General features: G+C 44.2%; 1 pseudogene; it reads right to left on the bottom strand.

Annotated features, from left to right (window-relative positions):
• Nucleotides 1-846: 846 nt before the first annotated feature.
• On the bottom strand, nucleotides 847-18,278 carry LOC141194387 (uncharacterized; annotated as a pseudogene).
• Between the last annotated feature and the right edge of the window lie 4,704 nt (nucleotides 18,279-22,982).

The raw sequence follows: 22,982 nt of genomic DNA, 5'->3' as shown, positions 1-22,982 counted from the left end.
TACCATTTTTTTGCATTCGTCATTTTGATCGCGTTTTATTGCATTTTTTATTGGCGGTATGATGATAAAGCATCGTTTTTGCTTTGTTTTTTTTTTACCGTGTTCACTAAAGGGGTTAACTAGTGGGACAGTTTTATAGGTCAGGTCGTTCCGGACGGAGTGATACCACATATGTGTAATTTTATTGTTTTTTTTGTTTTCACGATAATATTTATTTATGGGTACAGTATATTTTTATTTTTTTTAAAATATTTTTACAATATTTTTTTTCACTTTCTGAGCCTTTTGGTACTTTTACACATTGTCCCACTATGGGACTTTCACTTTTCACATTCAGATTGCCTGTATAGCACAGGAATGCAGCAGCATCCCTGTGCTATCCAGGCTGTCACAGCTGCAGAGGGAGAAGTTACTTTGGTCATGCACTGCGCGTGACCAAAGTAACTTCCTGCTGTCTGGTGACTGAGATGTTGTCATGACGACATCGGATCATCATGATAACATCCGGGAGCCGCTGCAGATAGTGTGGGACACCGGCAGAGGAGGTAAGCATCGGTGCTTACCTCCTCTTGCCCTCGACTTCGAATGCAGCATTTCAGGGGTTAATGTGCAGGGAGCGGTGCGGGACCGCTCCCTGCAAATAGCTGACAGTCAGCAGCGATCGACCCGCACCGCTTGTGTGTGGGCGTGATCACCACATGAAGTAATAGTACGTCACTGGCCCAATAGGACCAGGGCACCATGACGTATTATTACCACAAATGTCAGAAAGGGGCTAAAACATTTCCCACATTCTGAACACGAAAAATGCTTTTCCCGAGTGAGTTATTTGGTGTATAACAAAAATCAATTTATGGTTAAACAATTCCCACTTTCTGAACAGGAAAAAGGCTCCTTCATTGTGTGACTTTTCTGATGTTTATTAACAGCTGATATCCTCGTAAAATATTTCCCACATTAAGAACAAGAAAACGGCTTCTCCCCTGTGTGAAGTGTCTGGTGTCTAACAAGGTGTGATTTCTGCACAAAACATTTCCCACAATCTGAACATAAAAGGGGCTTCTCCCCTGTGTGAGTTCTCTGGTGACTAACAAGATCTGATTTCTGGTTAAAACATTTTTCACATTCTGAACAGGAAAAAAGCTTCTCCCCTGTGTGAGTTCTCTGGTGCTTAACAAAATCTGATTTCTGGTTAAAACATTTCCCACATTCTGAACATGAAAAAGGCTTCTCCCCTGTGTGAGTTCTCTGGTGTGCGATAAGCTGTGATTTCTGTAAAAACATTTCTCACATTCTGAACAGGAAAAGGGTTTCTCCCCTGTGTGGGTTCTCTTATGATTAACAAGAACTGATTTGTACTTAAAACATTTCCCACATTCTGAACATGAAAAAGGCTTCTCCCCTGTGTGAATTCTCTGATGTGTATTAAGGTGTGATTTCTCTACAAAACATTTCCCACATTCTGAACATGAAAAAGGCTTCTACCCTGTGTGGGTTCTCTGGTGATTAACACAAACTGATTTATGTTTAAAACATTTTTCACATTCTAAACATGAAAAAGGCTTCTCCACTGTATGAGTCTTCTGATGTGCGATAAGCTGTGATTTCTGTACAAAACATTTCCCACATTCTGAACATGAAAAAGGCTTCTCCCCTCTGTGAGTTCTCTGGTGTTTAACAAGAACTGATTTGTAGTTAAAACATTTCCCACATTCTGAGCATGAAAAAGGCTTCTCCCCTGTGTGAGTTCTCTGGTGATTAACAAGATCTGATTTCTGGTTATAACATTTCCCACATTCTGAACATGAAAAAAGCTTCTCCCCTGTGTGAATTCTCTGGTGATTAACAAGGATCCAATTCTGGTTAAAACATTTCCCACATTCTGAACAGGAAAATGGCTGCTTTGCTTTAGAAGCAATTCGTTTTTTAATGCTTATTTTGTGACTTAGATTTTCCTTGGTAGTCAGTAATGAATCAGAAGACAGGACCTGTTTCAAAGGATCAGATAATTGATCTTTGCTGTGAAGGGACAATGGTATATCTGGAGTAATGACATTCATTTCAATTATACCCTGTGGGATCTCAAGATCATCTGATTTAAAAATTGAAGATGTCAGCTGTCCCTCTGATCTCCTGGTACAGTTATCTGCTAAGAATAAAAACTTATTATTTTTGAACAAAATATCCATGAAATTTATATTTTTGAACATTTCTACTTAAACTATCCGTACAAATGGGAAGTTATGTAAAAACATTGAATTATTATTTATTATTATAGCGCCATTTATTCCATGGCACTTTACATGTGAAAAAGGGGTATACATACAAGAACAATTACACTAATCTTGAACACAATGTGACAGCAACTGGTACAGGAGGAGCGAGGTCCCTGCCCGCGAGGGCTCACAATCTACAAGGGATGGGTGAGGATACAGTTTGTGAGGGTAGAGCTGGCCGTGCAGCGGTGTGGTGGATCAGTGGTTACTGCAGGTTGTAGGCTTGTCGAAGAGGTTGGTCTTCAGGCTCCTTTTGAAGGTTTCCACGGTAGGCGAGAGTCTGACGTGTTGGGTTAGAGAGTTCCAGAGTAAGGGGGAAGCACAGGAGAAATCTAGTATGCGATTGTGGGAGGAGGAGATAAGAGGGGAGTAGAGAAGGAGATCTTGTGAGGATCAGAGGTTGCATGCGAGTATGTAACGGGAGACTAGGTCAGAGATATATGGAGGAGATAGGTTGTGAATGGTTTTGTATGTCATGGTTAGGGGTTTGAACTGGAGTCTCTGAGCAATGGGGAGCCAGTGAAGAGATTGACAGAGAGGAGAGGCCGGGGAATAGCGGAGGGACAGGTGGATTAGTCGGGCAGCAGAGTTTAGGATGGATTGGAGGGGTGCAATAATGTTGGAAGGGAGGCCACAGAGCAGGAGGTTGCAGTAGTCAAGGCGGGAGATGATGAGGACGTGCACTAGTGTTTTTGCAGATTCGTGGTTGAGGAATGTGCGGATCCGGGAGATATTTTTGAGTTGGAGTTGGCAGGAAGTGGAAAGGGCTTGGATATGTGGTTTGAAGGAGAGTTCAGAGTCCAGGGTTACCCCAAGGCAGCGAGCTTGATGGACAGGAGAGAGTGGACAGCCATTGACGATGATAGATAGGTCAGTTGGGGGGGGGTGAATGAGATGGCGGAAAGATGATTAATTCTGTTTTGTCCATGTTAAGTTTTAGAAATCTAGCAGAGAAGGATGAAATAGCAGACAGATATTGTGGTATTTTGGTTAGTAAGGAGGTGATATCGGGTCCAGAGAGGTAGATCTGTATGTCATCAGCATAGAGGTGATAATGAAAGCCATGAGACTCTATGAGCTGTCCCAGGCCGAAGGTGTAGATGGAGAAGAGCAGGGGTCCTAGAACTGAACCTTGGGGAACACCGACAGATAGGGGGCGAGATGAGGAGGTGGTGTGTGAGTGGGAGACACTGAATGTCCTGTCTGTTAGGTATGAGGAGATCCAGGATAGGGCCAAGTCTGTGATGCCGAGAGATGAGAGAGTTTGTAGTAAGAGGGAATGGTCCACTGTGTCGAAGGCAGATGACAGGTCTAGGAGGAGGAGGACAGAGTAGTGTCGCTTAGATTTGGCGGTTAGTAGGTCGTTGGTGACTTTGGTAAGGGCAGTTTCAGTAGAATGGTGCGGTCGGAAACCAGATTGTAGGCGGTCGAAGAGGGAGCAGGAGGAGAGGTGGGAGGACAGCTCAGAATGGACGTGTTGTTCCAGTAGTTTTGAGGCATAGGGGAGAAGTGATATGGGGCGATAGCTAGTCAGAGAGGATGGGTCAAGGGAGGGCTTTTTGAGGATGGGTGTGATTGAGGCATGTTTGAAGCATGAGGGGAAGACACCAGTTGTTAATGACAGGTTGAAGAGGTGGGCTAGGACTGGGATGAAGATAGTGGTAAGATTTGGGATGAGGTGGGACAGGATTGGGTCAAGTTTACAGGTGGTGAGGTGTGATTTGGAGAGTAAAGAGGAAAGTTGATCTTCCGTAATGGTGGAGAAGGTGGTTTTGGAGGAGGAGGGTTGAGTAGGTGTGGGGAGGGGCTGAGGGGGCTTTAGGCAAAAGCTTTGTCTGATGGTGTCAATCTTCTGCTTGAAGAATGAGGCAAAGTCTTCAGCTGAAATAAGAGGAGAGGGAGGGGGCATTGAAGGTGTTGAATAGTTGTTTGGGGTTGTGAGACAGGGAGGATATGAGAGATGCGAAGTATGTTTGTTTTGCTGCAGTGAGTGTGGACTTGAAGGTAGTGAGGGACTGTTTGAATGCGATGAAGTGCTCATTGGAGTGGGACCTTTTCCATCTACGCTCAGCAACCCTGGAGGCCCCTCGCAGTTCTTTAGTTAGGGTGGTGTGCCAGGGTTATCTGTTGATTGTGCAAGCTTTGGTATGTGTGAGGGGGGGCGACCGAATCGAGAGCTGCAGCTGTTGTGGTGTTGTATAAAGTGGCAGCAACATCTGCATCATGTAAGGAACTAATGTCTGTAAGAGGGAGAGAGGATTCAGAGCGTGAGTGTAGGTCAAGGTGTTTGAGATTTCTGCGAGGGTATGCAAGTTTGTGGAGTGGGGATTGTTGCCCTGGAGAGGAGAATAAAAACTTCTACACATCTCACAATAATCAAGTCCCCACTCAGGTCCATCATCTGTTAGTGGAAAAACAGAGATTTCCACATTATTAGTGGCTCAAAGGCTCTTAAAAAGCAACATGGCTTCCATAAACCAATCTAGCAATATCCGCTCTCCCAAAGTCAAATCTCCCCCTCGCTTCTGAGCCTTGCAGTGCGCCCAAAACACATTTATCATCCATGTATTTGGCATTACTATAGTGAGAAGAACCCACTTAATTTACGGTGTGGGTCTCCTGGAGCACAATCTGGGCACTATGTGCAGACACAGGTGCGTTTTTTATGAACTGCAACCTAAACTATGAGTTACAGGTCATCAGTATCCAGGTTCGGGAAAGAAGAATTACTCATTTAGCGGAAAAGGAGATACCGCCTATTTTGGAAGATTAATTCCCTTAAATCTAATCAGGAACGTGAACGAGTCCCTAGGGCGCTCAGAGTCTTCAAAGAGATGTTTCAATTTCCCAAAAATAAGAACTTTGTGATGTCTTGGGAAAAAAATACACTTAAACTACACAAAAAATCTGATGGATTTAACCCTTAAGCAGAACGAAAAAGAATATAATGAAGTAGCCCCAGAGTTGGAAAAAGTAAAAATAGAACTTCAACTTCTCACTAGAGGCACAAATAATTCAGTTACAACGTTTTTCTCCAAATTACACTGTGTTCCAAATTATTATGCAAATAATATTTTCTCAGATTTTCCCAAATTACCTTTATGAATTGCAGTCATTGTAATTTTCCAGTCAAATTACTATTAGAGTACAATTGAAAGGTTTTTGTACAAACTGCCTATGATAACAGTATATTTTTTAAAAAATAAAAAACTCAAACTGCACTCAAAATGCATGTTCCAAATTATTATGCACAGCAGAGTTTTCAACCTTTTCATTTTAATAAAGATCAAAAAAATGGTCATTTTTGAAATTATAACCATTAGCAGGTTATTACAAACTGAAATCAAGCAGTTTTCAACTCAAAACTTTATTCTAGGTGATGTTACATTTGCACATAAGACCCCTTGTTCGAAAGGAGCTTCTGAACTCTCTCGTCCATTGAATTTGTCAGCTTTTCGATGGTTTCTGCTTTAATTGTTTTGCATGAGGACAGAATACCCTCCCAGAGCTGTTGCTTAGATGTGAACTGCCTCCCGCCATCATAGACACTCCTTTTGATGATGATCCAGAGGTTCTCAATGGGGTTGAGGTCAGGGGAGCATGGGTGCCACACCATAAGTTTGTGTCCCCTTTTATGCCCATAGCAGCCAGAGATGCAGATGTGTTATGTGCAGCATGAGACGGGGCATTATCATGCATGAAAATGATCTTGCTGCGGAATGCACGGTTCTTCTTCTTGAACCATGGCAGGAAGTGCTGTTTGAGAAGCTCCACATACTTTATGGAGTTCATCTTTACCCCTTCAGAGATCCTAAAAGGGCCGACAATCTCTCTCCCCATGATTCCAGCCCAAAACATTACTCCACCTCCTCCTTGTTAGCGCCGTAGCCGTGTTGTATGGGGTGTCCATCAACCAGCCATCCTCCACTCCATCCATCTGGACCATCGAGATCATTTCATGCATGATAATGCCCCGTCTCATGCTGCACATAACACATCTGCATCTCTGGCTGCTATGGGCATAAAAGGGGACAAACTTATGGTGTGGCACCCATGCTCCCCTGACCTCAACCCCATTGAGAACCTCTGGAGCATCATCAAAAGGAGTGTCTATGATGGCGGGAGGCAGTTCACATCTAAGCAACAGCTCTGGGAGGGTATTCTGTCCTCATGCAAAACAAATGAAGCAGAAACCATCCAAAACCTGACAAATTCAATGGACGAGAGAGTTCAGAAGCTCCTTTCGAACAAGGGGTCCTATGTGCAAATGGAACATCACCTAGAATAAAGTTTTGAGTTGAAAACTGTTTGATTTCAGTTTGTAATAACCTGCTAATGCTTATAATTTCAAAAATGACCATTTTTTTGTTCTTTATTAAAATGAAAAGGTTGAAAACTGCTGTGCATAATAATTTGGAACATGCATTTTGAGTGCAGTTTGAGTTTTTATTTTTTTAAAAATATACTGTTATCATAGGCAGTTTGTACAAAAACCTTTCAATTGTACTCTAATAGTTATTTGACTGGAAAATTACAATGACTGCAATTCATATAGGTAATTTGGGAATATCTGAGAAAATATTATTTGCACAATAATTTGGAACACAGTGTAGATACTTTTAATCAAGCATTAGAATCAGGTCACATACCAAAATCTATGAATGACACTATTGTAGTGGCCCTTTTGAAACCAAGGAAAGACCCGCTGCACCCCGAGTCATATCGTCCCATTGCTCTTCTATAGGTAGACACTAAAATAATTGCAAAGGCCCTGGCAAATAGATAATTTCGCATTATTACGGAGATTATTCATCAGGATCAATCAGGCTTTATGCCAAACCGGTCCACAGCAAAACATTTACGACGGCTTTTTTTGAATATTCAGAAATCCGATGTAATAATGGGGCATAAAGCTATTCTTTCTCTCGATGCGGCTAAAGCATTCGATAGCGTAGAATGGAAATACCTTTGCGAGGTTCTTAAAAGGTTTGGGGTCGGTCCCAAATTCCTATCATACATACAGGTTTTGTACTCTGGACCTCAGGCTAAAATAAGAACAAATGGTCTCTTATCTGCTTCAATCGTGTTGGGGAGGGGCACACGGCGCGGATGCCCCCTGTCTCCCCTCCTTTTCGCGATCGCCATTGAACCTTTGGCCTGTATGTTATGTGCTAGTCCGGATATTGTAGGCTTTAAATATGGTAACTTAGATGAATAAGTTTCACTCTATGCTGACGATTTACTGATACACTGTAGGTGATATCCAGAAGTCTATTGAACCTATTCCGATCATTATTGGAGAGTTTGGTGAATGGTCAGGACTGTCCATTAATTGGGATAAGTCGGTTATTCCACCATTTGATGATATCCCTAATTCGAGCATATTAGAACATACACGAATACAAACGGTTGAGAAATTCTAATACCGGGTATAACTATAACAAAAAGAACTCCAGATTACATTGCACTGAATCTATTTCTTCTTCTGGAAAAGTTTATAAAGATAATCGATGCTTGGTGCAGATTACGATGATCGGCTGTAGGAAGAGGGAACGTATTAAAAATGATATTGATGCCCCAACTCTTATACATTCTGCATAATGCCCCTATTTGGATCCATAATTCCGATTTTCAGAAAATTCATAGCAAGTTTCATTCTCTTATGTGGAAAAATAAATCGGCTAGGATAAAATGTGAATATCTACAAAGTGACAAGGAATCTGGTGGATTGGCGATTCCTAATGCACTAATATATTATACTGCAGCGCAACTGCAACATTTGGGTGGGTGGCATAGCGCTGCAAGCCCAAACAATATTAAGGGGTTAATTACCTCAGGAACGCCGTGGAATATTCCTATTCATATAGTTGAGCTGAATGACCTCGCGCACAAGAAATCAATATACCCTACACCTGCTCTACTCTACAAGGTCTGGAATAGGGGTAACCATATAATGGAAATAGGAGACTGCAGTGAATATACACCTATATGGTTTAATAATAAATAAGCTGAGTCCTATAAATTAGAGGGATTTCGCAGTTGGATGGATAAAGGTATACCGTATTTTTCGGACTATAAGACGCACCTAGGTTTTCGAGGAGGAAAATAGAAATAAAATGTAAGCAAAAAATGTGGTCATGATGCACTGTTATGGGGGAGGGGGTCTGCTGCTGACAATGTTATAGCGGTAATGTCCCCCAATTCTGTTAATATCACCCATCCTGGTATACTGTATATGGCCCCCTTCCTATTATGCGTGACACCCCAATCCCCTATCCTGGTATGCATGGCACCCCTCCATCCTGGTATGCATCAGGGCTGTGGAGTCGGAGCCCATTTTGGTGGAGTCGGAATAAAATGGACCCGATATATAATAAATTGGGTACAGTAGTTCAATGCAGTTTGTGGGGAATATTTTTTCATAAGAATTTGGGAAAGTTATGAAATGTCCTATAAATGTCTGTCCTATCACTGATCTAAAGGTCTGAACTTTTAGCTGAGATGAATCTGTGCTGCAGTAAATTCATCACTTAAACATGAGCTGTGTATAAGGGAGTCTGAGTCGTGGAGTCGGTGTCATGGAAATTGAGGAGTCGTAGTCGGAGGTTTGGCTTACCAACTCCACAACCTTGGTATGCATGGCACCCCTGATCTCCATCCTGCTATGCAAATCACCCCTCATCCTCGTATGTATGACATCTTCCATCTTGGTATGCATGACACTCCTCACCCTGGTATGTATGGCACCCCTCATCCCCATCCTAGTATGCATGGCCCCCATCATCCCTATCCTGGTATCCATGGCATCCTTCTTCCTGGTATGCACGGCACCCCTCATCCCCATCCTGGTATGTATGGCCCCCCTCATCACAATCCTGGTATGCATGGCCCCCCTTATCCCTATCCTGGTATGCATGGCATGCCTCATCCCCCTTCCTGGTATGCATGGCCCCCTCATCCCTATCCTGGTATGCATGGCATGCCTCATCCTATCCTGGTATGCATGGCACCCCTCATCCCTATCCTGGTATGCAAGGTCCTTCTCATCCCTATCCTTGTATGCAAGGCCCCCCTCATCCCTATCCTTGTATGCAAGGCCCCCCTCATCCCTCTTCCTGTTATGCATGGCCCCGCTCATCCCTCTTCCTGGTAAGCATGGCACCCCTCATCCCTCTTCCTGGTAAGCATGGCACCCCTCATCCCTCTTCCTGGTAAGCATGGCACCCCTCATCCCTCTTCCTGGTAAGCATGGCACCCCTCATCCCTCTTCCTGGTAAGCATGGCACCCCTCATCCCTCTTCCTGGTATGCATGGCAGCCCTCATCCCCCTTCCTGGTATACATAGCACCCCTCATCCCCCTTCTTGGTATGCATGGCACCCCTCATCCCCGTCCTAGTATGCATGGCCCCCATCATCCCTATCCTGGTAAGCATGGCACCCCTCATCCCTCTTCCTGGTAAGCATGGCACCCCTCATCCCTCTTCCTGGTAAGCATGGCACCCCTCATCCCTCTTCCTGGTATGCATGGCAGCCCTCATCCCCCTTCCTGGTATACATAGCACCCCTCATCCCTCTTCCTGGTAAGCATGGCACCCCTCATCCCCATCCTGGTATGCATGGACCCCCTCATCACTATACTGGTATGCATGGCACCCCTCATCCCTATTCAGGTAAACATGGCACCCCTCATCCCCCTTCCTGGTATGCATGGCCCCCTCATCCCTATCTTCGTATGCATGGCACCCCTCATCTCTATCCTCGTATGCATGGCACCCCTCATCCCTATCCTCGTATGCATGGCACCCCTCATCCCTATCCTTGTATGCATGGCACCCCTCATCCCTATCCTTGTATGCATGGCACCTCTCATGCCTATCCTCATATGCAAAGCCCCCCTCATCCCTATCCTTGTATGCAAGGCCCCCCTCATCCCTATCCTTGTATGCAAGGCCCCCCTCATCCCTATCCTTGTATGCAAGGCCCCCCTCATCCCTCTTCCTGGTATGCATGGCCCCCCTCATCCCTCTTCCTGGTAAGCATGGCACCCCTCATCCCTCTTCCTGGTATGCATGGCACCCCTCGTCCCTCTTCTTGGTATGCATGGCACCCCTTGTCCCTCTTCCTGGTATGCATGGCACCCCTTGTCCCTCTTCCTGGTATGCATGGCACCCCTTGTCCCTCTTCCTGGTATGCATGGCACCTCTCATCTTCCTTCCTGGCATGCATGGCCCCCTCATCCCAATCATGGTATGCATGGCACCCCTCATCCCTATCCTGGTATGCAAGACCCCCCTCGCTTCTCTTCCTGGTATGCATGGCACCCCTTGTCCCTCTTCCTGCTATGCATGGAACCCCTCATCCTCCTTCCTGGTGTGCATGGCCCCCTCATCCCTATCCTGGTATGCATGGCACCCATCATCCCTATCCTGGTATGCAAGGCCCCCCCCTCGTTCCTCTTCCTGGTATGCATGGCACCCCTCATCCCCCTTCCTGGTATGAATGGCCCCCTCATCCCTATCTTTGTATGCATGGCACCCCTCATCCCTATCCTGGTATGCAAGGCCCCCCTCATCCTTATCCTTGTATACATGGCCCCCTTCATCCCTCTTCCTGGTATGCATGACCCCCCTCATCCCTCTTCCTGGTATGCATGGCCCCCCATCCCTCTTCTTGGTATGCATGGCACCCCTCATTCCTCTTCTTGGTATGCATGGCACCCCTCATTCCTCTTCTTGGTATGCATGGCACCCCTCATTCCTCTTCCTGGTAAGCATGGCACCGCTCGTCCCTCTTTCTGGTATGCATGACAACCCCTATCTCCATCACACTGCAAAAAGAAAACAAAAAACACTTTTACTCACCTTCCTCCCCGCTGCTCCATCGCTGAATCCTGTCTACCAGCAGCTGATCTCACTGCTATGCGCCCTCACAAGGTGAGATGAGCTGCGGGAATAGTCACTGCTCCCCACACCGGAACTGTGTGTGTGGGGAGCAGTGACTTCATTCTCCTTAATAGCCAGCACACAGTGTAGCCACAGCACGGCTACTGCTGCTGAGCGATCGCGTGTGCCCGCTATTAAAGACCATGAATATTCACCCCAATGGGCGTGGGGAGCAGTGAATAGTCATTTTCATTAGCACCGAGCACAGTGTAGGCTGCAGCAGGCGGCTCCTGCCTCCTGTGCCCCGCTCCCCAACCAGCCAGAGTATCATTTATATATATATATATATATATATATATATATATATATATATATATATATATATATATTTATTTATATATATATATATATTTATATATATATATATATTTATATTTATATATATATATATATATATATATATATATATATATATATATATATATATATATATGTCACATTCGGACTGTAAGACGCACCTCCCTACTTTCTTCCAAAATTTTGGAGGCAAAAGGTGCATCTTATAGTCCGAAAAATACGGTATATACAGGGGCGTACATAGGAATCATGGGGCCCCATAGCAGAAGCTCTAATTGCCCCCACCCCCAAAAAAAAAAATTAAATAATTGTCGGGGTCACCAAAGATCAGATCTCACAACTTTCCATCCTTTACATAGTAATTTTCCTCCTGCTGACGTCCTAGATCTCTCTTTCATAGCCCCATAAAGTGTGATGCCAATAAAAGGGCCCCCCAAACACAGTATGAAACCCCCATGGTGAATTCCTCCACATGCACAGTATAATGACCCTACTGTACCCCACCTCAACTCCCTGGGTAAAGTATGCTGACCCCAACAAAGTATGATCCCCCAACTGTGAGCCGCTAGAGAGGATGGTACATAATAAGGGAGGGTGTTATACATAATAAAAGAGGAAACTATATAACTAAGGATGGCGCTATACATAATAAGTGAGTACACTATATACTAAGGGACTGTGCTATACATAATAAGGCTACATTTCTGCATCTGTGTGCAGTGTCGGTGTGCTGCCCTGTTTTACTGACGCATTGAGCATATCCTAGTATAATCCTCAAAATCGGATCAGACAGGACATTCTCTGACCCTCACAGATCTCATTCCCAGATCTGTGATTTTCATGGATGTGTGAATGGATCTAAAAAACTCTACGAGTCCGTGGACCATCCGATAAAAAAATCTGGCAGCACACGGACATTTCACACAAATGTGAGAATGTGGCCTAAGGGATTTTACAGATAACATTATCACTCCAAGTCACACAGTGCAGATACAGAATGATATTTACATCCAGGTACTTACCGCTGACGTCTCATCTGATCAGAGTCGGTTTCTGCTGCTTCTTCTCCATCTGGTCAGACCTTCATGTCGACATCTCCCAGCCAAGACTCGTCACGATGATGCCCAGCCTAGAAAATAACAAGGTCACATATTGTATACATACCTGTGTCTCCCCCGCTCTGCGTCCTCGAATACAGATATGTAACCCCCCCATTAATATACTATTAGCAACTTAGTAATCAAAATATAAAGTGATAAGCAGCACTGTGCCCCCCATTAACTATAATCTCCACCGGCAAATAATATAAATTATTTAGTCTCTGTGACTCTCCCCAATTAACTGTAAGGCTATGTACACACAGAAAATATACAAGGCTTCACAGTACAAGCAAAGCGAAACCCCCATAATTGCTCTCTCCCAGCACCCCCATCATTGCTCTCTCCCACCACCTCCATTATTGCTCTCTCAGCACCCCCATCATTACTCTCTCCCAGCACCCCCGTCATTGCTCTGTCCCAGCACCCCCATCATTACTCTGTCCCAGCACCCCCATCATTGCTCTCTCCCAGCCCCCCATCATTGCTCTCTCCCAGCACCCCCATCATTGCTCTCCCCTTCCCCACCATCCCCATCATTTCTCTCCCCAGCCCTATCAGCCCCATTATTGCTCTTCCCAGCCCCATCATTCCTCTCCCCAGCCCCATTATTGCTCTTCCCAGCCCCATTATTGCTCTTCCCAGCCCCAACATTCCTCTCCCCAGCCCCATCATTGCTCTCCCCAGCCCCATCATCCCTCTCCCCAGCCCCATCAACTCCATTATTCCTCTCCCCAGCCCCATCATTGCTCACCCCAGCCCCAACATCCCATCATTGCTCTCCCCAGCCCCACCATTGCTCTCCCCAGCCCCATCATTCCTCTCCCCAGCCCCATCATTGCTCTCCCTAGCCCCACCATCCCATTATTCCTCTCCTCAGCCCCATCAACCCCATTATTCCTTTCCCCAGTCCCATCACTCCTCTCCCCAGCTCCATTATTGCTCTTCCCAGCCCCATTAGTCCCATTATTCCTATCCCAAGCCCCATCATTCCTCTCCCCAGCCCCATCATTGCTCTCCCCAGCTCCATCAACCCCATTATTCCTCTCCCCAGCCCCATCAGCCCCATTATTGCTCTCCCCAGCCCCATCAACCCCATTATTCCTCTCCCCAGCCCCATCAGCCCTCTCCCCAGCCCCAATATTTCTCTCCCCACCCCCATCATAGCTCTCCCCAGTCCCATCAGCCCCATTATTGCTCTTCCCAGCCCCATCATTCCTCCACCCAGCCCCACCATCCCCACCTCCCCTCCCCAGCATTTCAGTAAAAAAAAACAAAAAAAAAAAACAACTTACCTCAGCTCGCTCCCCTGCAGCATCCTCCTGGTTGCCGGCAGCTTTCTTCCGGACCCAGGCGCGCGCTGCATGATGACGTCATCAAGCTGCGCGCGCCTGGGTCAGGGAGGAAGCAGAGGACGAATCCTCCAGCTCCGCTGCTATTCTCCTCCTGACAACAGCGGAGCTGCAGGGATCGCTCCCTGACCGCCGCGTGCAGGGAGCAGCTGCACCTTGCGGGCCCCTTGGTGCAGCTGCATGGTGGGGACCCAGCGCAGTTGCACCGGTGGCGGTATGTCCACCCCTGGACTGCTATAGGGCCCCCCCGGCTCACAGGCCCCATAGCAGTCGCGTGGTCTGCCGCCATTGGCGGTACGCCACTGGGTATATACAATATAAAACAAATTGTCTGAGGGATACTTAAGTGCTTTGATCAATTAAAGGGGGGATTTGGGTTGACACAATTCTATAAATATTTACAGTTTCGGCGTTCATTTAATGCACAATCAAAATGGACTCCCTTTTGGGTAAAAAATAATACTTTTGTTAAGTTGGTATTAGAGAAGGGAAATACTAAGATTCCTATGTAACATAGGAGACCGGACTGATGCTGAATGTCCAAGATGTAAAATGGATGATGCGGGCCTATTACATACGCTATGGGAATGCCGGGAGTCAGGTAAATGCTGGAAAGGAGTTCTGTCTATTATAAAGAGGGAATATAAAATAGATATTCAACCAGACCCAAAAAATGCCTATTAGGTATATTAGAGGATGATATGGAATTTGACCCAATTTTAATAGGGATTTCACGTATTTTATTTCAAACTAGGAAACATATTGCATCCAAATGGATTAACCCCTCGCCCCCAGAAATTAGTGAACTCAAAAATAGGATAAATAATATTATCAGATTAGAAAAAGGGGTATATAAAAAATGAAACTCAATGAATAAATGTGAGAAAATATGAGGCTTATGGTTGGATACACCTGGAATGCCATCAAGGGGGTTATTGCTGGAGAGACAATTTGACTTATGGAGGAAGGGAGGCATTGACGAGGTCTAATGTTTCATTGTGTATTGGAATTCCTTAACATGTGGTCTGGGTAATATAGCACACCTATATGTGTAGAGGATTCTAATGTTTATTACAATATTATGCTTATATAAGAGATTTCAAGAATGTGGAATGTTAATTGTAAGATATAGTAACTGCAAGTTATCAGACGGTAATGGGCAAGCTGAAAGGATATATAGGAGAGATGCATGTATGTTATTTTATTATTGTATGTTGTCAGGAAAACTTGCCGGCCGGTGGGTGCCGATCTCTGGCGCCCCCTTACCTCTCAGGTCAGTCAAGGTACTGCACCTAGAGTAAGTAGTGCCAGGAAGCTGCCACCAGCGGGGGAAGACACTGTGGGGTGTGTGTTGTCCCTTACACGTCACTAATCCGTGACGCCACGATACGGGCACAGCTCTCTGGCGACCCCTTGCCTCTCAGGTCAGTCAAGGTACTGCACCTAGAGCGAGTGGTCGCCGGAGAGGCCGTCCTGTAGCCCACTGGGTATTTGAGGCCCTCTGCAGTGAGGGCGGTATATATATATTTCCCTGGCCGCGCCAGTAATATATATCCACACCTCCAACCATCACTGCCAACCTTCCTCAAATCCCCCAGATGGTATGCTGCCACCAGTCCTCGTTTGATACAAGTCCGTTAAAAGACTGATATCGGGTCAGGAACCAACCCGGTGGCGTTTATGGCTTCGGGGAGGAGAACGATTACAGAACAAAAGAAAGAGAACTATTAAATTTTATATTTAATCCAAAAAGGGAGGCAGTGTTTAGGAAAAATATATACAAGGATGTTACAAAGGGGACATTAAAATACATAAACAGTTACATAAAATAAACAGGAGGAAAGAGAAGATAAATTACTTACACTATACGATCGCGGAGACGACTCGATATAGGTGGAGGAGGGGCTCTCCAAATTATGCTGTTATTGAACAGGACCCGTTGCATAGAATTCTTATACCCCCCAGCAATGAGTGCTTCTGTCTTCCCCCTAGATTACTTTATAACTAAGGAGAGACCTGGCCACACGCCCCTTGCGGTGACATCATGTGGGCCGGTCTTCAGCCTGTAGATTTTTATTAGAAATGCTGACTTTGGTGATAACTCATCGCCCGTTAATCGCAGAAGCTCGCAAACTACGCCATATTTTCCCTCATGATTTTATCTTTATTTTGACATCACGCATCACATCGCTGCAGTCAGCTATTCCGGGGTTCTTGCACTACAGCCCCCCGATGTTGGTTACGGCCCTAGAAAGCGACCTACATAATCCGGGGCCGATTTGGTCACTACACATATGGGTCCCGTTACTGTCAGACCTATAGAACTCATATTATTTCATAACTAATATCGGAGTCAGTTCGTCTACAAACTTTCCTTTGAGGCTCGGGAACTAGTCTTCACAAGTACACGTAAATGAGTGCAAGCCTGCGGTTGTAATTACCCCCTGCTCTCTCAAAGACAAGAGGCTTGGTTCCCTAACGAAGTTTTAACACTTCTTCCCTGGCCGTGTGTGAATAACTATTTATCAGTCGTGCGTTAATTGGGGCTTTGTGCTGGAAGAAGGAGTGGGTGAGGGAGGGGGTGAACATGTGTGTCACGCAGATGGAAGGACATTTTCCTGATATTAATATTTTCTAATATTCCTGACATATGTACTGGTTTCTTGTTTGTAAAAAAAAACTAATGAAAAAAAAATCTAAAATTTACTGGATTAAAAAAAAAAAGAATAGGAAAAAGGCTTCTACCCTCTGTGGGTTCTCCAGTGCGTAACCAAAGCTGATTTAAGGTTAAAACATTTCCCACATTCAGAACAGGAAAAAGGCTTCTCCCCTGTGTGAATTCTCCAGTGCGTAACCAAAGCTGATTTATTGTTAAAACATTTCCCACATTCAGAACAGGAAAAAGGCTTCTCCCCTGTGTGAATTCTCTGGTGTCTAACAAGATCTGATTTCTGGTTAAAACATTTCTCACATTCAGAACAGGAAAATGGCTTCTCCCCTGTGTGAATTATCTGGTGCTTAACCAAAGCTGATTTATGGTAAAAACATTTCCCACATTCTGAACATGAAAAAGGCCTTTCCCCTGTGTGAGTTCTCTGGTGCTTACCCAAAGCTGATTTATGGTAAAAACATTTCCCACATTCTGAACATGAAAAAGGCTTCTCCCCTGTGTGAGTTCTCTGGTGCTTAACCAAAGCTGATTTCTGGTAAAAACATTTCCCACATTCTGAACATGAGAAAGGCTTCTCCCCTGTGTGGGTTCTCTGGTGCTTAACCAAAGCTAATTTATGGTAAAAACATTTCCCACATTCTGAACATGAAAAAGGCTTCTCCCCTGTGTGAGTTTTCTGGTGCTTAACCAAAGCTGATTTATGGTAAAAACATTTCCCACATTCTGAGCATGAAAAAGGCTTCTCCCCTGTGTGAGTTCTCTGGTGCTTAACCAAAGCTGATTTATGGTAAAAACATTTCCCACATTCAGAACAGGAAAATGGCTTCTCCCCTGTGTGAGTTCTGTGGTGCTTAACCAAAGCTGACTTATGGTAAAAACATTTCCCACATTCTGAACATGAAAAAGGCTTCTTCTCCCCTGTGTGAGATCTCTGGTGAATAACCAAAGCTGATTTCTGGTAAAAACATTTCCCACATTCTGGACAAGAAAAAGGCTTCTCCCCTGTGTGAATTATCTGATGTCTAACAAGATCGAATTTCCGGTTAAAACATTTCCCACATTCTGAACATGAAAAAGGCTTCTCCCCTGTGTGAGTTCTCTGGTGAATAACCAAAGCTGATTTACAATTAAAACATCTCCCACATTTGGAACAAGAAAATCTATTGTCCACTGTGTGTATTTTTTGACTTATAGACTTTTCGAGGGTAAAACTATTTACATTTTCTGAAAGTGAAAATGACTTCTTTGCTTTAGAAGCAGTTTGTTTTTCAATTCTTTTTTTTTTTATTTTGACTTTCCTTAGTAGTCGGTAATGAATCAGAAGACAGGACCTGTTTCATAGGATCAGATGACAGATCTTTGCTGTGAAGGGATGATGGTAGATCTGGAGTAATGGCATTCACTTCAATTGTATCCTGTGGGATCTCAAGCTCATCTGATATAAAAATCTCCTGTCCCTCTGATCTCCTGGTACAGTCATCTGCCAAGAAAAAAAACAATTATTAATTTTGAATAAAACATCCTTGAAATTTATATTTTTGAACATTTCTACTTAAAATGTCTGTAGAAATCACAACTTATTGACAGAATGACAGTGAATGACAATTCACAGTCTAATAGAAAACTTCATAGGATGAACCATTGGATCGTGGTGTTCAACTGTTCATTCTGCCTCCCAAATATGGAATAAGAAGCCACCAAACAATGTTATGTAGCTGAAAATGATACCAATAAAAACTTCTACTCATCCATAAACCAATCCAGCAATATCCGCTCTCCCACAGTCAGATCTCCCCCTCTCTTCTGAGCCTTGCAGTGCGTCCAAACCACATTTATCATCCATGTATTTGGCATTACTATGGTGAGAAGAACCCTCTTCATTTACGGTGTGTGTCTCCTGGGGCACAATCTGGGCACTATGTGTTGGGTAATAAAATGGCCAATGTGTAATTTTTACTCTCCAACATCGACTGCGAGCTAATGTCCAGAAAGTGGCCGTGGAGTCAAAATAGTCACTACTCCTATAGATTAATTCACTGAGGGTTATAATTTCCAAAATGAAGTCACTTTATGGGAATTTCTATTGCTCTGGTTTTCTGCCATTTTGTCATATAAAGGTTTCTGCAAATGTTGTGTCTCATCTCCTCTGGGATCTGCAAGATCTGCATTCAAATAGCTAAATGGCGCTCCTTCCCTTCTTACCCTGCCATGTGCCCAGACAGTAGTGTACAACCGTATATAGGGGATTGTCACATTCAAGAGTAGTTGGAAATAATTTTTAAGGTCCATTTGTTTCCTATTATCATTTGAGAAGAATTCCAAAAGTTATCACCACATAAAGTGACACACGTCAGATTTGAAAAATGGAACCTGATTAGGAACAAAAAACTGTCTGCGGGAAGGGGTTAAATCAGAGGATTACTGAAGTCAAAAACTGTGAGTATAGACAACAACACATCTACTGAAATGATGGAACTGAACAGTCTTCTCAGTAAATAGTGAGTAACTAGTGGTGAAACCTCTCTGGGGTAATTAGAGTCTGGGGCTCGGTGGCTCTTCGTCATCTAAACTATCGTAAGGGACAATATTTTATGTCAGATAAATTCAAGAAGAAATATTAGATATTGAAGTAGAACTTTTTATAATAGTGCAGAGATGACGGGTCTTAAATTTAGACCTCGGCATTGGGAAGAGGTAATGGAGACCTTCTTTCAAAGACCACCATGGAGTTACAGAGACACATAAGTGAGTCAGGCCGATCCCACCATAATCAAACTATCATAAAGAATGAACCTGTAAAAAAGACAGAATAAAAGATATGTTACATCCCCAACAACAACGTATATATAAGGGAGAGCTCCAACACTAAACCGGAGTTGCACTCATTTATGGTGGACCATTGGAGGTATGAGGAGTCCTGACCAGAAGAGTAGAGAAAGTATTAGTGCCCCCATTTCAGGAGAGATTGTGCAGGAATCTGAATTCCTTAGGATTGAAAACATAATGGAATTTATGACGTGGAGTGAATCCATGAAACCAGGGCTCGAGCCATGCCACCACATCTCCTGGAGGCGTGAATAGATGTATATTACAGCCATCAGCCACGCACAGCTTAGAGACATATCACCGCACAGGTGTAATGTTTTATTTATGTAGTTTATCAAGATCCTGTTTGAAGATAGTTTGAAAAGTCAGGATAAAGGGAAACTCCGTTGTTATTGTACAGAAATTCACACTTGGCCCTCACTGCACATTTAATATTTTCGATCATAAAAGTGAAGTTTGGCCAGAAAGACTGGACCTGGTCTTGTAGGGACCATATGAGAACATTCAGCCGCACAGAAGGGAGAGAAGGTAGATTCATCCAATGAGATATCAGGGATCTAGGAAGCCAAAAGCATCATCACCCTCTACTTTCTCTTACAGGCCCATCAGAATATTTTTCTTCAAGTGATTTTCTCACTTGTCAGCACTTTCTACGTACGCTGTCATTTGGCTTTGTAGTTTACAGATCGGGGCAGGTAACAGTCAGCGTCTACTAATCCCAGGGGGTAGGTGGATCCTCCAGGTTATAGGTTCTACAGAAAAGGTCTTTTACAATTACACAAAGTAATGTGAACATTTTTGGATGGAGGAGAATGTTGTGGTCTAGAGGGAAAATGGTGATCACACGATTGTGATACGGCCGGACTACACCACCGATAAAGCAGCCGCAGCCGGTGACTGAGAAGAATCTGTGACTTCTCTGCATTTAGTGGTTACTACTCACCTGGGTAATCATATGTAGGAATCTCCTCCTTACACCGCTCATCACCCCTCACATATGTCTCTGTAGTATTAATATGGGTCAGATCTTCACCCTGAAACAAATATTGTAAAAGTCACAGACAGATGGAGAAGTCCCATCTATGATCAGCTATAATCCTGCCACCTCCACCGTTCTCATTACACAAGTATAAAACATGTAATACTGGTGGATAAAACAAGACTGAGCACAAGACCTTCATAGATGTCTACACATCATAGGGGAGATCTCATGACACCTTCTCTCCATCTACCTGATGATCCTGAGGAACATTGGGATCTTCTTGTTTACAGTCCTGTGGAAGAAGAGGACGGGGACATCTCTCTGGTGTTGTCCTCTTACTGGATAGATCTGGAGGAAACACATACAGGGTCTGAATTCATTCTTTACATACAGATAATTATAGGCCGTGTGTATTTAGTCCTGTCTATTACCTGGTGATGTGAGGGGCTGGGGAACCTCCACCATGACGTCCTTGTACAGATCTTTGTGTCCTTCTAAATACTCCTACTCCTCCATGGAGAAATAGACGGCGGCATCCTGACACCTTATAGGAACCTGACACATACAATGATACCGTCATCCCCCGATCCCTCCATAGCGTTACTGTATAATGTCCCAGCATTCCCAGCAGTGTCACCTCTCCAGTCATCAGCTCAATCATCTTGTAGGTGAGTTCTAGGATCTTCTGGTCATTGATGTCCTCATGTATGAAGGGGTGAGATGGAGGCCCTGTGATTGGGCTCAGGGGTCTTCCCCATCCCTCAGACACAGGGGCCTGACAGCGCTCACTAGAGGTCTTCTTCACTACTGTGTAATCCTGGTTATGGAGAGACACATTAATAAATCTCACTACAGACATTTCCAGAGTCCTCACCTCTCCAGTTCTGTCCATCTGTTATTCCCATAGATAAGAATGATGTAATGTGATGTCATCAGAATCTCTCACCTCTCCAGTAAGACGGAAGAGGATCTCTAGGGTGAGGTGTAATATCCTCTCCGCCATCTTGTCTCTGTCCATGTCCATCCTTGATAGGTGATTCAGAAAAATTCTCTTAATATAGAAGATCTTCACTGAGAGGATCTGATATTGTAGAAACCTGAATGAGAAGATGATGAGCCGATATAACATCATAAAAATCCTGTGTAATAATACAATTACTGGAGACAATAAGGGAAATATATCAGGAGATAGAATGTGTAGATGTTGTGTTCTCTAGTTTTTTATGGACTGGAACATAAGTTGAATTGCTGACTTAGACATCTCCTCCATACTTCCAATCACTGGCTAAGTTGGCCACGGCTTCAGTAAGAATCACCCAGAAACCCAAGCAGCAATAGTATTTTTATTATTTTACAACATTCTGCTTTTGTCCCTGACGTACTAATAAAACCTTTATACTTTAGGCCACAGACAACAAGCAGTTTCTTCCTCGGAGTCGGCAGCTGAATACGTTTCTTATAGACTCATCTTCCATAACGCTAATTCTCGTCATATACATTACATATGGCATGAGAAATAACAACTTCATGATGAGGACGACATCTTCATCTTCACTGACTACATCATCAGCGACCGTCTGTATGAATGTTTTCCGTCTTCCCCAGGTTGTAATCTTTTATCACGTTAGATCTCATTTATAAGAGCGTGTGTGTAAGAACAAGACAGTTATTTCATGCTAATGTCTCCATGTACAGTGGTTTTTTTCCTGGATATTATGTTTCTTTTAGCATTTTCCTGTAGGCTTCCATATATTACATGAAAAACACCAAAAAAAGAAAACCAAGTGTTAAAACATAAAATAAAATTGGGGATGGTGGCACTGTGGGAACATTATACTGCATGTGGGGAAGATGGCGGTACTGTGGGAACATTATACTGTATGTGGGGGGATGGCGGTACTGTGAGAACATTATACTGTATGTGGGGGGATGGCGGTACTGTGGGAACATTATACTATATGTGGGGGGATGGTGGCACTGTGGGAACATGATACTGCATGTGGGGAAGATGGCGGTACTGTGGGAACATTATACTGTATGTGGGGGGATGGCGGTACTGTGAGAACATTATACTGTATGTGGGGGGATGGTGGTACTGTGGGAACATTATACTGTATGTGGGGGGATGGCGGTACTGTGAGAACATTATACTGTATGTGGGGGGATGGTGGTACTGTGGGAACATTATACTGTATGTGGGGGGATGGCGGTACTGTGGGAACATTATACTGTATGTGGGAAGATGGCGGTACTGTGGGAACATTATACTATATGTGGGGGGATGGTGGCACTGTGGGAACATTATACTGCATGTGGGGAAGATGGCGGTACTGTGGGAACATTATACTGTATGTGGGGGGATGGCGGTACTGTGAGAACATTATACTGTATGTGGGGGGATGGGGGTACTGTGGGAACATTATACTGTATGTGGGAAGATGGCGGCACTGTGGGAACATTATACTGTATGTGGGAAGATGGCGGTACTGTGAGAACATTACACTGTATGTGGGGAAGATGGCGGTACTGTGAGAACAT

Source organism: Phyllobates terribilis, unplaced genomic scaffold (assembly GCF_046119375.1).
Source record: "Phyllobates terribilis strain yellow unplaced genomic scaffold, ASM4611937v1 Scaffold_70__1_contigs__length_7381418, whole genome shotgun sequence".
NCBI classification, from domain to species: Eukaryota; Metazoa; Chordata; class Amphibia; order Anura; family Dendrobatidae; genus Phyllobates; species Phyllobates terribilis.
This window is presented reverse-complemented; position numbering and strand designations above follow the sequence as displayed.